General features: G+C 44.1%; 1 long non-coding RNA gene across 2 annotated transcripts; it reads right to left on the bottom strand.

Annotated features, from left to right (window-relative positions):
* Window positions 1-675: 675 nt before the first annotated feature.
* Window positions 676-13,120, bottom strand: LOC142590951 (uncharacterized). 2 transcript variants are annotated; one of them, XR_012830288.1, is made up of 4 exons: window positions 13,083-13,113; window positions 11,175-11,355; window positions 6,413-6,527; window positions 676-893 (listed from the first exon to the last, which is right to left on the bottom strand). It is a non-coding gene; the product is annotated as an uncharacterized LOC142590951 (long non-coding RNA). The 2 variants fall into 2 exon arrangements; XR_012830289.1 differs by lacking the exon at window positions 11,175-11,355 and having other exon boundaries at window positions 13,083-13,120.
* Between the last annotated feature and the right edge of the window lie 5,301 nt (window positions 13,121-18,421).

An 18,421-nucleotide genomic window follows, 5' to 3' on the forward strand; every position in this document is an offset into this window, starting at 1 on the left:
GGGACTCAAGGCCATTCTCGCGTTTTCATTGCTGTCAACATTTTGTATGTCGTCCGGCATAGAAAGTGAATTGAATTCTTCAGGGAACGTGAAAGCCAACGTGACAGGTTCCTCAGCTTGAAAAATAGCGGCTAGCCATCCAATATTAACCGAGAATAAACAAAACATTTAGTTATGCTTTACCCAATTCATGTGCGCCTTAGGATGAACGCTCCTTTTTTAAAACATTAGGTCAATGTAAATGTTTCAGTACATGTTTCTCCGTGTCTGATGTACAACTTGTACGCATTACAATGTCAGTGTCTGCCAGTGATAAAGACAGAAATACGGACGAGGAAAAAAATTAATATTTGCCGATAAAATCTAAAGCCTTGTGATCACTAAGAATCACCACGTTTCGAGAGCCCACTGTACAAAACTGTGATTTGCGGTGGCACAGGTGCATGTGAAGTATTTGCCTAAGCTTTGAAACCTCTCTTCTCGGGCTAAGAACCTCCCTCACATTTTAGGAAGGAAAACTAAAAAGCTCGGGTTCTAATCAAAATAATGTGCGAATTCAGTCACATCCATGTACTATCCAGATATGTGTCGCTTTTCATTCGCGCTTATAGAAATTAAGGATAATATATTGCTTAACGTTTTTGTAATCGTTTAGTGTAAAAGATGTTCCTTTTATTTCGCGATGTGTCGGAGTTTACATTTGAAAAAGTGAAAGAATAACAAAAACATTGTTAGCTTCTGTTGTGTCCATCATATAACAGAGTACAAGAAGGAATTAATTTCGCTTTATCCGGTTCGCCTTTTTCGAGAACCATGGGCAACAATACGGGAATCCTCCGCCTCTATTTTCGAGGTGTAGGCTCTCGGGGTCGTAATTCCTTGGGACAGTGCAGCTGGAAAAAATGCACCAAAATATTTAGGTTTCAGTGACTTTATGTGTTCTTTAACTAAATTTCGCTATGTATAGGCCCTTCATTCAAGAATTAAGGAGTATCAAGATTTGTCGAAGCTGCATAATTTGATTCCCAGGAGAAGGACAATGCACAGAGACATCTAAATTAGCCGGATAATATTATTTTTTACTTATCTAATGAGTCCTCATCGCTACAAATTAAGTAATAATATGTTGTTGCTCAGTAAACCACTTACGATTGTAGTGCATTACGGCAAAGATCCGGCTACACCCCCCCCCCCCCCATAGTGGTGCCTTAAGAAAAGTTCGTGTTTGCAAAAATAATTTGTGCATAAATGGAACGTACGTAACCGCATTGAGTATGCAAAGGTTAATGTATACAAAGATGAGTGTCCGGGGGTTTAATAAAGCGAAATATTCTAGGCTAACCTCCTCCGGATCTATGCCAACCATGACTGCTGCTGCTGGGTTCTGCTCCTATCGGGTGCTGCTGCCACGGCTGTGTGGGCCACTGCAACTTTTCTTGATAGCTCACACATCGGACAGCACTGAGATAGGAAATCTGCCTCGAAATAATCTCATTTCTAGCCGTACAGCTGTGCAGGATTGCGGCTCTCATCTCTACTGGATTATGCGGTGAAACAAACACATAGTATATAGATACTCACAGTCTAACAAATTTGCGCCTTCCAGAGCTTAATTTCTCCAACAAAGCGAAGCTTTTGGTGCCTTCTTTCCCGCTGTTCGGGTGGGTGGGCTTCTTGCTGAATCAGGAGAACCGGTTCACGTGACCGTACAACTACTGGGTGCACGGCGGGGCTAGTTTCGGTATCTGGTAAACACTGCGACCATGTTTCTGGTCGGCGACGGAAAATTAGATAATTTTGCATATCTGGCTCTACATTTGTCACCTATGAATCAGGAAAGTGAAATTGCGGGATTTCTTGTAGAAAAAAATGTGTCTCCTCGTATTTTCATTATTGGGTTACATGTATTTTGTCGAAGTGACTTCGCGTTTATCGCTTCGGCTGTCATTTTGTTCGTCGGCTCCTGGCTTTCTTAATTTGCCCACATACATGTCTTGGCCGTATGCTTGGCCCTGGAAGACATTGTTTCTGTATCAAAGAGTGGTTCCAGCAAAGAAGGCAAAACATAAGAAAACCATAGGGCGTCCTACGCAGCTCTATGTTGGGCAAATACGGGGAGGGATAGCACGGTCACTTTCTGCCGCTTCCAAGAAAAATGAAAGGTAAGCACGCTCTTTATGCAGTCGTTGCATAGGAAATAGCCGCTAACATTATTGAAACGGCTATAAGACGAAAGGAGGAGTTTTCCGGGCGCGGTATATTTGTCCGTATAGTGTGTGAATACAATGAAGCTGCCTATCGACAGCAGCTCCTAGGTCGGCCGAGTGCTAGTCTTAAAGATTGACGTATACTTATTTGCACTATCCTAAAGGGAGGGGGCCTACAAAGTATTTACTAAGGTAATTGCAAATAGAATCAGGAACACCTTAGACTTCTGTCAACCAAAGGACCAGGCAGGATTCCGTAAAGGCTACTCAACAATAGACCATATTCACACTATCAATCAAGTGATAGAGAAATGTGCAGAATATAACCAACCCTTATATATAGCTTTCATTGATTACGAGAAAGCGTTTGATTCAGTCGAAACCTCAGCAGTCATGGAGGCATTACGGAATCAGGGTGTAGATGAGCCATATGTAAAAATACTGGAAGATATCTATAGCGGCTCCACAGCCACCGTAGTCCTCCATAAAGCAAGCAACAAAATCCCAATAAAGAAAGGCGTCAGGCAGGGAGATACGATATCTCCAATGCTATTCACTGCGTGTTTACAGGAGGTATTCAGAGACCTGGATTGGGAAGAATTGGGGATAAAAGTTAATGGAGAATACCTTAGTAACTTGCGATTCGCTGATGATATTGCCTTGCTTAGTAACTCAGGGGACCAATTGCAATGCATGCTCACTGACCTGGAGAGGCAAAGCAGAAGAGTAGGTCTAAAAATTAATATGCAGAAAACTAAAGTAATGCTTGACAGTCTCGGGAGAGAGCAGCAATTTACAATAGGCAGCGAGGCACTGGAAGTCGTAAGGGAATACATCTACTTAGGGCAGGTAGTGACGGCGGATCCGGATCAAGAGACGGAAATAATCAGAAGAATAAGAATGGGCTGGAGTGCGTTTGGCAGGCATTCCCAAATCATGAACAGCAGGTTGCCGTTATCCCTCAAGAGAAAAGTATATAATAGCTGTGTCTTACCAGTACTCACCTACGGGGCAGAAACCTGGAGGCTTACGAAAAGGGTTCTACTCAAATTGAGGACGACACAACGAGCTATGGAAAGAAGAATGATAGGTGTAACGTTAAGGGATAAGAAAAGAGCAGATTGGGTGAGGGAACAAACGCGAGTTAATGACATCTTAGTTGAAATCAAGAAAAAGAAATGGGCATGGGCAGGACATGTAATGAGGAGGGAAGATAACCGATGGTCATTAAGGGTTACGGACTGGATCCCAAGGGAAGGGAAGCGTAGCAGGGGGCGGCAGAAAGTTAGGTGGGCGGATGAGATTAAGAAGTTTGCAGGGACGGCATGGCCACAATTAGTACATGACCGGGGTTGTTGGAGAAGTATGGGAGAGGCCTTTGCCCTGCAGTGGGCGTAACCAGGCTGATGATGATGATGATGATGATGAAAGGGAGGGGATTGGGCGACAACAAACCCGCCTCGCGTGCATTTACGGATGGCTCGACTGCTGACTGGCGACAAGATCCACGCCTCATCGACCATGGACCAGAGGCACGAGAAGGGAGGCGGCGCGAAAGCACACTCAGCTTAACAAAATAAAATAATGGGAGCGACATGATAAAAAAATAAGCAAACTACAAGCAGACGGTGCAAAACTTCGCGGAAGGCGTGCGGGTCACACACAACACAAACTCTGACGCAACAGAAAGGCGACCAAGTGGGAATTCACAACAATCCCCAAATTATAAAAAAGATACCTTCCAGAAATGAAAAATACATGCTACAATAAACGCAGCAGACACTACAGTGACACAACATACAAAAACTAACACGCAATGAAGAATTAAATGAAAGATGAAACGCGATTACAAGAAAGGGTCCGGCGGTAAGTTCTGAGAGCGGGTTTGTCTGTGGTGTGCTCGCCGAGATGCCGATCTGAAGAAGCGTCGGGCTGCCGTTATCTCGCTGCCGAGAGTCGTGACGGACTTGCACCGTCTTTTGATTAGCCGCCGAAGACTTCAGCCTGGGGCTTTCAGCCTGCCGACTGCATCCCCAGCTGCCTGTCGGTGCCCGACCACGCCGTTCCGTCTTCCAAGACACTCTCCTTGCTCGCCGAGGCTACCTAGACCCTCTTCACGCCCTGGCGACCCACGTGAACAACCGGTCCGGCAAGTACACGAACAATGGGCAGCTTTTCCTCCCTACCGTCGTGTAAGTGGCGCTGCGGCTATGTCGATAATCGCGGCCATGTCGAGAGGGACGTCTGCACGCACTTTGTGACAGCTAGATAAGCCACTGGCGAAAATAACGCTTTCTTATATCTCGCCGTCTGCTGCCAGTTTTATTAAGGTATAAAGACAACTGATAATTTAGCTTTGCTGAAGATGTTTGAATACGTGCTGCGCCGACAAGGTCCTAAGGTTAGATAGCACTGTGCTTGCCTGTCCTTGGTTATACATTGCAAGCCGCTTGAAGCTTCGTGAGGAGCGGAGACTAATCGAAAGATCCATGTGGAGATGCAAAAAGCACTGCAAGCACGCGTTTACGGTCGTCGTCTGCACCGCAGCCTGGCGCGTTTTACGTGACGAAGCGAAAGTTTCTTGCTTCGCCAAAAAGACAGCCTGCTTGTCCGTTCTATTTTATCGAATATTCATCTGCGATGTGCGATCTTTGCAGCCGTTAACTGAGAACTAATCGGTCGGGCAGATTTTGCTGTGAACGAGCGAATTTACTTTCGTGGCAAGTCGCGCTGCTGCGCAATGCATACGAACGTCCTTACATCAGAGCTTATCGAGCCATGTGTCAAGATGTTCCCGCAAAGATTTCTTCCCCCTGCGCGCCACAAATTCTTATACACAGTAGGAAACGCTCGCAGACTCTTGACCAGTGGCTCACAATTTTCGAAGCTAGTCTTCCTGTTTTGGCATTCGTCAAAAAGAGGAAGACGCGGAGTGCATACAAGTTTGAACAAGCTAATTCGTCATTGCGATAGCTACAATTGAATAAGACGTTCCCGGATCAAGGTAGTTTAACTGCCAGAAACTGATCGGTATGTAGAGACAACTGTTGAGAAATAGCAGTCACAAAGCTGTTACTTCTCTATAGTAGCAGTTAAAATAGTAATTTGGCTTGTTGGGTTTTTTGTGCCATATTTTTGTGTAAAACCCCACAACAGAATGTGAGAGTTTACCGCACGAATTGAAAGTCGATTTCGCAGTAGCAGCGCTGTAATTTTTTCCACCAATTTAGTTTTGTGATTTTGATAAGACTGAAACACATTTTTAGTGCAGCACCTAAATATTTAAAGCGCGATTACAAGGTTTGATCGACTAGCTGGTTTATTTAAGAAATACAGCAGGTTCGACAACCATAATATTTCTTACGACATCTTTGACCTGCTGTTGGTAAAGAAAAGTACGTTTTCTAAATTGTTCTCAGGAGTGGCAATCAATTTAGTCATGTACCTAAGTGCCGCTGTTGTTTCTACAAAAAATGTTCCATATTACTGAGGTTATAAACTTTTATTTTCTCAGTACCAAGCAAAGAGGTAACTTCGACAGGCAGCGTGTGGAGAGTTATAACAGTGGCTGTTGTTAATCAAGCATATTTTTTTTTGTTAAAGCGCACAACAAGTTTAGCACGCTTGGTTGATTGGTGTTCACTTAAATTGGCGAAGTTTAGTTGAACTGTGAATCGGTTGTTGCTGTTAACAATTGGCTATGAGAAGAGCTGCAGGTTTGGCGTTGACAAGAACAGCAAACTCAGCTGCACCGCAAAGCTGATCGATAGCAAAGTAAGGATGTCCGGTTATATCCGATGGGAACAATGTGCAAAATGCACCTAACTGTTGGGCACGTGACACGAGACCTACACTGTTAACAAGAAATGATCCGCGACAATTGACAGTGCTTTACTGTTTCGGAAATCGGTTAAATGTAATATAGGTTTTCACTGAGACATAGCGAGGCCCGCTTGTTCAAGTTTATAGATAAAGACTGTCTGGTGTACTATAGGATATTGTTACGGCATTGCCTGAATCTATTCACCATTGTGCTCACTTACAAGAGAGCTGAGTGTTTCCTAAGGCGCGAACATATGTGAAGCGTCCCGTCGTTATTATTTTCCCCTTTTATTTGTTGCTCTTAGTTGGGTTTTTCCAGTATAGAGACATGCCCAGATACGGCAGTACAATGCACGGAATTGCCAAGAAATGCTCGTACTTACTGCTCTTCAATCAGGTATCCAGCTGTCGCGTTGCATGTCACCCTCCTGCAAAATTGAGATGTCTCCACTGTGTGACCATCTGGCATTTTAAGTTCGTTGCTGACCATGCATGCTCCTGGGTAAACGTGGATATTTTTTTTTCTTTAGAAATCAGGGCGGAGGAAGCCGTTTTGGTGCACTGATTTGTAGCACCAATGACTAAATCTATAATCAAACTCCACGCTGTCTGAAAAAAAGAGTCCTTTCGCTTCATAATTACAAGCAAATAAAAAATTGATGGTGGTATGTCACTTGTGAATGCGGCCATTTTTTGGCAAATTTTTGTCCTGTGACATAGCACTATTTTCTAGACACCGAAAATGGGAAAAATTCTCAAGTTTTCATGGCTCTGGATTAGTGTCTCATCAAGTCCATTCGGACAAACAGGTTGTTGCTCATAGCCGCCTAAGGAACGAGAGAGCTTGGGGCAAAAAAATAAGTCAGCCATGACACCGGCGCATACATTCGGTAGTACCATTATGAGAAATACGTCTATTTAAAGCTGTACACTCTTTTTTAGCAGCTGCACTAAGCTGTGTTATGTTCGATTTGTTTAGTAATCTATACTGAAATTATTTACCAATAAGACCAGTACAAAATTTATTGCCAAACTTCCAGTATTAAGGCTCTATAGCTTTATGTGAAACATCTTGTTCTTTAGTTTCTAGCTTCCTACTTGTTATGTAATCATTTTTTTCTTTCATTTTTTTCTGTTTCCTAAATATAGCCCACTATTTTTGAAGAAAAGAAGCTGGCATGCTCGCTTGTGGATTGCAGTTGCAGTGCCCTCAAACACGCCGTCTATTAACGAACATCGTATTTATTCTGCTGAGCTGCCGCCTAACAACTGACGATGGGAGTGATGCAGCCATCTAGCTGTCGGCATACTGAAATATGTCACTGGGCTTCATAGAGCGGTCAACGCCTGCGTCAGTGCCCTGTCACTTTTAAGGCCGGCTAAGGGCACTGTTCTTCACACGTGGAACGTTGAGTAGCAGTCCAATCGAGACGCGCAAACGGGCAGGTAACTAGTTTTCATTTTCTCATTCAGTCGGCTTTCATTGAAGCGCATACGTATGAGTAAGTAAGAAATCGTAATTTTTAAGGGGCTGAAATAGATCTTTAGAGAGCTCTCTACAACTTCCTCGTGGGAAGTTTTGCCTTAAGGTTAGGCTCGCGAATTTGGTTACTAATTCTTGACTAATAATGCACTTCAGGAGAACACGTGAAATAGGGTCACTTGCTCTATACATTAGCCAGCGACATGCATTTGGTCGCTTCTTCCTATAGTGTTTCGTTATATACATAAAAATTGGCTAATGCTAGCTGGGGACAGCCTACAAGTGCGAATAATTCTAATATACTTTCATAGCATGCCATGCGGAGACCCTACCACTTAGATGCGCACATATCCCCATATGGAGCCAAATATTGAGCCGTATAGACAAACATATATACCACATATATAGCACACTAGGTAATATTAAAGAATGGTGATTTCTTTTGAACGGATTGTTTTTATGCACACAAGCATATACTTGTTGGAAATCTCATTATCTAACTGTACATTTAGACAAGCCGCTCTCATCAACTCGTGCAACAATGTATCACAAGATAGCAATGACGCATGTTCTTGAAACTCTTAGGTCTTACTGCCATGCATCCTGCCACGACTCCGCTATGCGACGCGCGTATGGCAAAACAAGTTTTATTTTTCAGTCCTTTGAGGCATGTGACATGTAAAAAGAATCTGGGACTCGATAACATTGAAAATCTGAATGTTCCTATACCATTTCTGCAATCAGCCCTCCACAATTCGTCAAAAAACTTTCAGGCCACCCACACTTTATCTGCCTGCCGTGCGACGTCACGAAAACCGCGAGAAGCCCATCTGCTATGACGTGTATACATTGATTCTGCGTTAGGCCGAACAAAAGAAAAATATTTATTTCCTATTCTACGCCGCTTTCGCCGTCCGACCTCCGCTACTAGTCAAAAGTTTTCTTGCTGCGCCCACTTCACCTGTCTGCTACGCAATGTCAGAAAAACGCTAAAATTCACTACGTTTAAGTGACGCGTACACATTACAGATGCTTTGTTATATCTGAAATAGCTTTTTTTCGGAATAAGCCAGTAGTGTCCCGTTCCGAAAGCAATAGAAGACGGCTGCCCGCCATTCGCTCTGGCACTGTCGGCTCTAAGCTGATCGGGAGAATGATATTTTTTAATATAATTTTACATTTTACTGTGGCAGTATAACGTTGTCGGGCGCTTTCGACACCCATACGACTTCGCTCTGGCAATTCATTTTTTCTGAGGATCCGTATTAGGTGGCATTTATATCATTCCGTTGCACACCGGTGTACCTTTCGACCAGCCACCGCAAGCTAGGAAGGGGAAACGAGCCAATCGAAGACGCTGGCACAACCCTCCTCATCCGGTTTTCTTTCATGGATGCTAGCTTGGCCCCCTCAAAGCCCTCTGCACTACTGCCTTGTTCTCGCCTCTTGTCAGTCAATTACATAAGAAGAAAGTGTCATGGTCGGCAATGCTATTCCCTTTGAAAGGAAGACAAAAAGGGATCTCCTGTAAACGGAAAAGCGTTTGATTGGGCTCTTCAAACAACGCCGCGAGTCAACGCCCGATAATTTCGTCGGCAATTACGTAAGTTGGACGTCATGATATAGTAATAAAAACAGATTGGAATTGTTTTACTTAATAGCGCCCCTGCTGGCACTGTGAATGCCTGTGTCAATTTGATAAGATGAGCTGCCTCGGCGAACGACAAACTTTCTCTCGCAATGTTATAGAGACATGAGGACAAGACATGTGGCATTTACAAATATAATCTTACAACCCTTTCATTCAAACTTTCAACCGCTACAGCAACATTTAGAATGAAGAAGCTGTAACACTAAATAAATTGTTCATAACTGTACTGAAGTAGTTTTTTTCAGTTTCGAATTATTGTTAACTTTTTTTAAGGAAGAGTTGCGGGACTGATAACGTTTACGTGTTTCCGCTAGTCTTCCTTGTGAAACCAACTAATCTCCTGAAGCAGAAATGATAGTTGGGCGAGTTGCTACGAATTCATAGTGAAATATTTAGCGCGCACAAATGACAAGGACACAGTGAAGGGGGTCCCCTGTGTCCCTCTTCACTGTGTCCTTGTCATTTGCGTGCGCTAAATATTTCGCTATGAATCAACTAATCTCAGTTAGACATGTCATCTGAGTGACTGATGTATGACGGAAGAGATTGCGTGACCATATTCGTAATTGTAACGTGCGAACAATATTTCTACAGTTGAATAATATGCAAAATTTTATCAAACAACTTTAAAGACTTGGCCACCTCTTGAGGAGACGTGAACGAGCTGCCATTCATTGTTATTTTTTTGTAAGTTTAAAAGGCTAACGAATGAAGGGCGCCGAGAGGTGGTCTTCCAGATGATGACTGACAAATTAGAACGATACTTCTATGGCTTGATAGCGATGGCCGCTTTGAAGACTGGTGCCAGAGAATGCCTTAATATAATTTTCAGTTTCTCACTGGCCCTGTTGGTAGCGACCTAACCTAGCTCCAGCCGCAATGAACCAGACCGCTCCATAGAGCACCAAAACCCTGGCATCACCCCATTCAGTAACCCCAATTTCTTGAATAAATATCTTAATTTACTACAAAGACCTCCTCCCCAGCATGCACATGAAGCGGGTTTTTAGTGTTGTTGCAGAAGTCATAAATAAAGACAAGGGAAGAATACTGAACAAAGTTTAGAAAATTAATTCCCTGTAAGATAAACAACCTTTGAACGGCTACGGAGAACTCATTAAAAGTCGCAGGTCAGCTCGTTTCATCTACTGTATTTGTGCAACGTTAATAAAGCTGGAGTGGAAAGTAACGGCAATGTAATCGATTAATTTTTAATAACTACCAAATTCTTTTCGTTGGGCCGTAATTCGTAGCCGCGACCAATGACATTTTTTCTTCAACTTAGTAAATACAATCGCTCGCTGTTTTCTATAATGTGTACAATTCTGATGGCTTCAGAGTAATGTGACCTTTGAAATATAATTTTTACTGCCAGCGTGTGTTGCGCAAAGTCTACTGCACAAAATATATGTCGGCTATAGTCATCAAGTAGTCTTTTGCAAGAAAATATACTACTTAAACTGTACAAATTCTATAGGACAGACAATTTTTTTCAGTGTTGTCATGCTCGAATTAGCACTCGAGCCAACCACCAGACGATACCGAATCTGCACCTTTTTAGAAGCAGGTGTTAGTTTGTTCTACCAAATTTCCAAATTAGGACCTTTCGCGGCAGTTTTCACGTGTGACGTAACAGGTGGAGTGCATATTTTCATGATTCCTTTGTTCTGAAGAGAGATCGATAAGTTAACATGACAGCATTGATTCTTTATTATGTAATCAAGGCGACCTTTTTATTGGAGAACGACGGTGGTTTCAAAGTGATAAACATATAGTGTTGTTAAGAAAGCGGAGCTGGCAGCTTTACCAAAGGCCTGGGACGTTGCCACTACTTCTCGTTTTAATCGTGGCGGCATCCATTTTGAAAGCATAAGCACCACGGTTTCATTTAGGAGATGCGTAGAACTGAATTTAGTGCATCAAATTTTTCCAGCGCCGAGATCTCCGCAGAAATCTGACATTTTTTGTTTCGCGTTTGAGAGGACATAATTCCGCTATTGTGAACACTTACCTTGCACTACAGCTACGGGTATATTTATGCACCCAGTGTATTCTACAATAACCCTCCTATTCTTTGATGCAGCTTCGTTACTCATAAAGAAGATGACGGAAAGTATAATTGTAGAAAGATTCATGTGTCCTGTTTTAAGATTAGCAAGTTATCAAGACAAACTCGTTTGGAATGGCGTTGCCTGAAAAAAAGACAACAATCTCTGAAAATAGAAAACTATACATACCTATAAATTTAGGTACTGCAGCCAGTCGCTGCTAAGTAGTATACGCTTTGCTGAATATTTTGCCTCTCAAGTACAGCTAGTAAAGACTAAAAGAACGTTCCACAAATGCAATGCATTTCTTGTTTTACTTTCAGCGTTCTTATATACATACGGACAAACACATAAAAAACACACGTTCCTTAATAAATGTAATATCTTGTGCATGCCACTTTCTGTATTTGCCAGTCTGTACAAAAAGCGCGCAACTTCCACAACAACCTATCAACGAACTGAAATCTTAAAACTCGTCCCATAATTTTATCTGACAGCGCTTTGACAGCTTTTATCAGGCTATTCTACAAACCTGAGGCTCGGACACAGAGCCTAATTCTGAGCCCATTCACCATTTAGGGAGGAAAATTGGCCATGCCTAATAGTGGTATACGGCTTCTTTTTAAGCCACATGTCACAAAAAAGACAAAACCAAAACAAACAACGGGTACAGGGCACACTGTCCCTTATTACTGATTTGTTATTTGTAAATGAAATGGCAGACTAACTTTTGACTTCCGATATAACAGGTGGGTTCACGCACCTGACGCGGCAATTTAATATGCAACCAGGAATTCAGAAGACTCAGGTTTCTCGACAAGACAGTGGCATAGAATTGCCCGAAGTGGGATAGTGTGAATGAACTAGCATATGCGTTGATTCACAGGGTTCATAGCAGGCTTGATCGCTGTCAATACCAAAAAAGAAAAGGTGACGGACGCGTACTAATAAAGCATAATAAGGTAAATAAAGCATTTCATGTAGTCAAAACTTGAATTTTCTCATCTTAAAGGTATATTCTGTCTGGAAGCAAAATGATTAAGGTTCTGTTATCATATAAAAACGCACTAATAGTTTAGTGAAGTAAGGAACAGCATCTCGGTTCGTATGCAATCGCTTCTTTTTAAACATTGGTAGGCCCTGAATATCGAAAGAAATGTCACAATTGCGAGATGACATTTTGTTGCTTTCATTGAACAGTGCATCAGTGCATCACGAAAAAACTTATGCACGCATAACGATCTAAGCCTGTCGCAGCTGAATAGATGCCCAAAGCTGGTGCTCTGGTTACATGCCCTAGCTAATATTGACGAGTGCACGCAGGTAAGCACCACATGCGCTTGCCAAGCTTTGGATCCAGGTTAACGTTCGTATTCTGGAACGTTGCTTCTCTGCACACCTCGACCTTGCCTGAAGAAGGTAGCTGGCAGCGGCATCCTCAGACAAAAGTAGTCACTGCGCTTCAATTGCACCCCACAGCATTTCTTTACAAGCATAGCGTCTCCTTAAGTGGAGAGGTGGTGCTGTGCTAATCTCGGAGGAGCGGAGAACAACGTTCCAGTCAAGGATCGTTTCATGTATACAGGGACATCGCTTCTCTTGCTTGCACACCGTTAGTAATTTTTTGCTACATCATTAGAATACTTTTCGCTGCACCGTCTGTAACTTATGGAGCGATAAACCTACAACGCTTGCGCCACAGAAACATTCTTTATGAGCAAAATGAGGAATGTACACTTAAATTCATTAAAGCTAGGAAGCTACTGAGCTATGTATCTATAGGTCAAGGGATCCCCGTCTTATAAATTTTGAGCTGAATACTGTGGCACAAAGAAGCCTAGCGGAATTTTGAAGATGAGGAGAATACTTACTGTTCAAAAGAAGCTGTGCTATGAAACGCTGTTCCGCTTCACCTGCTGCTTTTCGAAGCAGCTTTTGAAGCTGCGTCTTTTTCACAGCGTACCAAGATTGAAAAGTTCAGCAGTTTAACGCACTCGACATATAATAATGACCTGTTGTGAAACGAGATTTGGAAAGCAGATGGGATGTATATTCGTTAGCACAACCATCTGCACAAGGACATAATTTACGAACTAGTGCTGTTCTTGCTGCTTTGTAGTAACGTGGGGCATGCGCCGCGGCAGCCCAGTGGCTGTAGCATTGCCTTCTTGAGATCGAGGTGGCGGGTTCAATACCGTCCATGGCAGCTGCCTTCCAATGAAGGCGGAATATGAAAGCGCTCGGGTATTTAGAATCAAGTGCAGGATAAATAAAGCATTTCATGTAGTCAAAACTAGTCAGGTGTACCCCATTACTGCGTGCCGAGTAATCAGATCATGGTTTTGGCAGACTAAACCCCAGTTTTTATGGAGTCCTGAAACTATAAAATTGGCAACTTCTATAATTTTACTTATCGTTTGATGGTCTAATCGCCTATCATGGATTAGAGATCTCCGCGGAACTATTGCCGGGGAGGCCACTACTTCCCGAAATTTTGCGGTTATGCTGTAATGCAGCATACCCGGGCTTGATCATTGAACTTTGTTATCGACTCCTAAAAGTAAGTTTTTTTTTACTTTATTATCCTTGTTTGCAGGCCTAAAGACAGCTCATTATAACATACATTTCCTAATTTTCAGCGATGTTAACTTTCCTTCGATAAACTAGCCAACCCTGTCACCGCGCTACTAAAAAATTACCGACGATTACGTTACTTCCTAATGCGAAATTTGAGCGCAGCAAATAAGCTGTTTCACCTTTTGGATAGATTGAGGCAAAGAAATCGAGCAACACATGTATGCGCTATCACATAATTTTTTTTTATTTTTCACACGTATTCCTTTAACAAAGACTCCACTAACAGTTCTTGACAGTCATGAAGGAAGCTTTGTGGTCGGAGAAATACACTGATATATGTTCGACTTGGTACACCAATGCTTGATTCTCAAAGACGAGATCTATACAAGTGCCTCGCGAGGTTGTCACAGCCGTGGGGGAAGCAGAGGCTAAGCGCCGCCACCGAGAAGACCCTGCCGTTCGCGCCGCCGAAGCGGAGGCTCATCGCCGCCGTCGAGAGCAACCAGCAGTAAGCGGAAGCGGAGGGGGGCGGCGTGTACACCCAGCGGCAAACGATGGGGGCAGAAGCGCGCGCAGCAAGCGGACACGATAAAGGGAGGAGGGAAGAGATAGCAGCGACTGACTGATGCCGCTGACGGCGATAGTGAGTCAACCCCAGCTATCCGCCACACAAGAACAGGGGGGGGGGGGACCCTTTCCTCCTCTTTCTGCATGGCGGCGACGGTGTTCTATGCAGTCACGTTATCTTGACTCTCTAGCGGCGTCAGCGGCATCCAGCGGTATCAGTCGGTCGCTGATAGCGCTGGGGGGATGAAAGGGGGGCGGAGCTGGTTACGAGGCCGACGACGACGCCGACGACGACGACGACGCGAAACCCAGGAACGGACGCCAAAGAGCTGCGCTTTAAAATAACACTGGTCATGTATGTCTTAATTTTTTTAGCCCCAACTTAACAGCACGCCAACGCACATTACAATTGATTCTTGCGACATTCTTGGTCTTATCCTAGAAACACACGCCGATACCTTCTCTTCAATAACTTTCTCCCGCCGTTGCGTCATCATTCTGTGATAAGCGGTACCATCTCTAGTTGAAGGAGAGAAACGGCTTCGACCCAGTGGGTATCAGGTTGCGAGTATCAGACGTGGCGCCGCATCCACAAAGCCTAGTTCTCGGCAATGCTCTTTGCGGTTGGTTGCCCGTCTTATGTAATGGCATGTTGAGCACCAGGATTGGCTGGAAACGCTTGATGAACAATTCTGGAGTAAAGCATTTTTTCGAATACGTGCTCCCGGCTACTATGCAGAATGCCCTCAGTGCTCGCCGGAGTTTGCTCGGCGGTAGTCAGTGAACACGGATAGCGTGGAATGCGCAAAAGCAGCAGACAATAACATGTCGAGACGAAGTCACGTATGTCAATAACAGAGTACAGGCGCCCAAATCTTTAACTGGCGTGCGCGAGCGGCGACTTTTCCGTGCGTCAGCGCCGTATGACGGGGCGAGGCTGGAAACAGTTTAGCAGACGATGGGGCCAGCTGAGCGCGCTTTGTCCGTATGCACTTAGCCTCAGACTCTTTGCAGCCGCGCCCCGTCATACGGCGCTGACGCACGGAAAAGTCGCCGCTCGCGCGCGCCAGTTAAAGATTTGGGCGCCTGTACCTTTCGCATGCCGCTTCCAAGTACCAAACCCAGAAGACTGGGCAATGTTACACGCCAGCGCCTCTTATTGTTTTTAACGCAATATCGCAATACCGTGATTGGCCCGCTAGCCATCGCTCGGCGCGACCCTCTCCCGACGCCTTTCTGGCGTGCGTCACAAGCAAATGTCTCCTCCTTTGTACATTGCCTCTCTATCCGCCTTCAAATGCGAACCTTCCAGACGTGGCACATTCTCACGCCTACCCTTTCTTTCGAATACGTCACACGATGAAAATCTTCTGTAACTTGCTTTACAGGTAATGTACTGCGTGGAACAATGAACAAATGAAAGAAGACACGCTCGGTCTGACTACGTGACTCCTTTTTCTTGCGACCGCCCAAGTGATGTTGACACCCGAGTAAATATAGATAAAGCCATCAACACTGGAGGTGTGCCGAGGGCTGACTTTTATGGCTTCTTCGATGCCCGTCACTCATTTATCTGAGGACGTTGCTAGAGCTCGTGTACACCCCGAACATTGCCAAACTCGGGACATCCTGCATATCACCTCTTGAATGGTATTTACGTAAACAAATAATGTGCGGGTACCCCGACTTGTGGGAATAGGTTTAAAAGAGTCCTCAACCACTTCTTATGGAAGTCGAAAAATGCATTTAAAATTATATACACTGCCTAATAACTACTTTGTGGCAGAAAGTACGTCGCATAAAAATATATTGCCGTGCGACGCCCCCCCCCTCCCCCCCGCTCGAGGGAACCTTACCTATGCTCGTACGCTTCTTCCCCGCTTGTAAAAACACTTTTATTCATGACGTATTGAGCAACAGATAGCTGTGTTGGGACTTTTTCATGTTGCTGTACAGTTTCGTGAATGACACTTCTCATCTAATTATAACATTTGAGAAGTTGATTAATTAAGAGTAATTATATATTTAGGAGGAATGCAAAACAATATGTGAGGATCTCCAAGCGACGACAAACAATATTACCTTCGTTCTGTCGAGCTACGTGTCATTTGCATATTTTAAAATCTTAGTGCATGATTGTTGGGACACCCTGTACAGGTGACATATGTACACATATTCTTATTATGGTAGAACACGAACAGTATTGCAGTACAGAATAAGAAATCGTGAGCCCTTCCACTCTGTGAAGGTGGGCGACTCGTCAATCACTGCTGCTGTTTAGCATAAGACACAAAGGTACGAGCAAAGGTACGAACTCGTTTATTGTCTTAATGGGTGATCTCGTGACGATAGGTACGCACCACATTTATTGTCTTCATCGGAAGGTAATTATTTTTGCCTCATAATGGTGGCGATGATGGCCTCGTGGTCGTTATGGTACACACTGATCCACTCGGGTACAAGGTTGGACACGTTCTTAGCCAGAGCCAAATCTATGCACGACTAATGAATGGCTCATACTCGATGAAACACTTTGCTCGGCCGCTGCTGGTTTTAATGTGCTCCAGCGGGGATGACTACTGCCACCTCGGGGAGCCAGAGGTAACTAGCCACGCACGTGACGGGAACGCTCATGTAGGAAGGAAACTGACCATTTTTTTAGCATACATTTGTTCCGTATTCTTCCGCAGGGCGTAGTGATTTGCCAGTGTGGCTGTTAAGCTTTCACAATGATTTACGGCTCAGATTGCATGGCGACGCAAGTTTTAGTACTTTCACGTACAGAGTACAAAATGTTCCATTCCCAAGTATGTTGTATGCTCAGTTACATTAAGAACTATTGCATCGACACGCCAGTTGGTCAAACCTGGCCCTTGCGCCATAAAACACCGCACATCATCATCATCATCATCGGCACGGCATTTGAATTCATAAACTGCTTCCGTTCCCGCGATTCCCTTGAAGTGTGTGGTATGCTCAACGACACTAATGAACAATGCATCGGCACGACGTAATGCTTTGTTATTAAAGTCATCCGGGAAAATGCCTCACGTCCAAACATATCCCCCTGCGACTGTCAGAATTTAATATGCTACCGTAGCAAAAAAAAAGCAACAAACTCACATTGGCACGGCACTCGAATTCATAAACTGTTTCCGTTCCCGCGAATATCCTGAATTTAGTGTGCGGTATGCTGACCTTATACGAGTGTACGAGTGCTGATTGCCGTGTTATAGTTTGTTAACGAAGCTTCCCCTCAAGTCTAAATATTTTAAGGCAGTTTTCCTAGTCTATAAAGCCGCTCGAGTTCACGCTGCTCCTCTGGCGGCCATTTTTCCAAGAAATTATGCCTTCCAACTGCCGCGGACAACAACAGTCCCTTTCCACATAAGTATGAGGCTCGGAGCAGGAGCTTTGGCGCTTGAAAGTAACCGTTGGCTTGACGAACCAACCGACTGAGCTACCTTTCCGGGCAACATTGAAGGATCACGAGTTCAAATCACATGTTATGTTCCTTTTTTTCCGTTTTTTTTTCTTTCTTTTAATGTATTTTCCTTCCTTTTATCACTGTACGGAAACTCTGCTAAAAAAAAATATATATCCTGAATTATGTGTCGCCACACATGTGCAGGTCATAAATACCAGGTTCACTAGCCGAGTGCCATCCATGCGGTATAACCGAGCTCAGATTGGTCCACCTTGACTGATCAAATAGGGCACCACTGTAGGTTAAATGAGGCGTACAACTCCTGCGGGACCCGCCGTGGTTGCTCAGTGGTCATGGTGTTAGACTGCTGAGCACGAGGTCGCGGGATCGGACCCCGGCCACGGCGGCCGCATTTCGATGGGGGCGAAATGCGAAAACACCCGTGTACTTAGAATTAGGTGCACGTTAAAGAACCCCAGGTGGTCGAATTTTCGGAGTCCTCTACTACGGTGTGCATAATCAGAAAGTGGTTTTTGTCACGCAAAACACCATAATTCAATTTTTAATTTAACTCCTACGGGGACGGTAGAGTATCCGTCTCCAGTGCAAGAGGACCGTGATTCACATCCCGGTGCCGCG

The sequence above is a fragment of the Dermacentor variabilis genome, chromosome 8, assembly GCF_050947875.1.
Source record: "Dermacentor variabilis isolate Ectoservices chromosome 8, ASM5094787v1, whole genome shotgun sequence".
NCBI lineage: Eukaryota > Metazoa > Arthropoda > Arachnida > Ixodida > Ixodidae > Dermacentor > Dermacentor variabilis.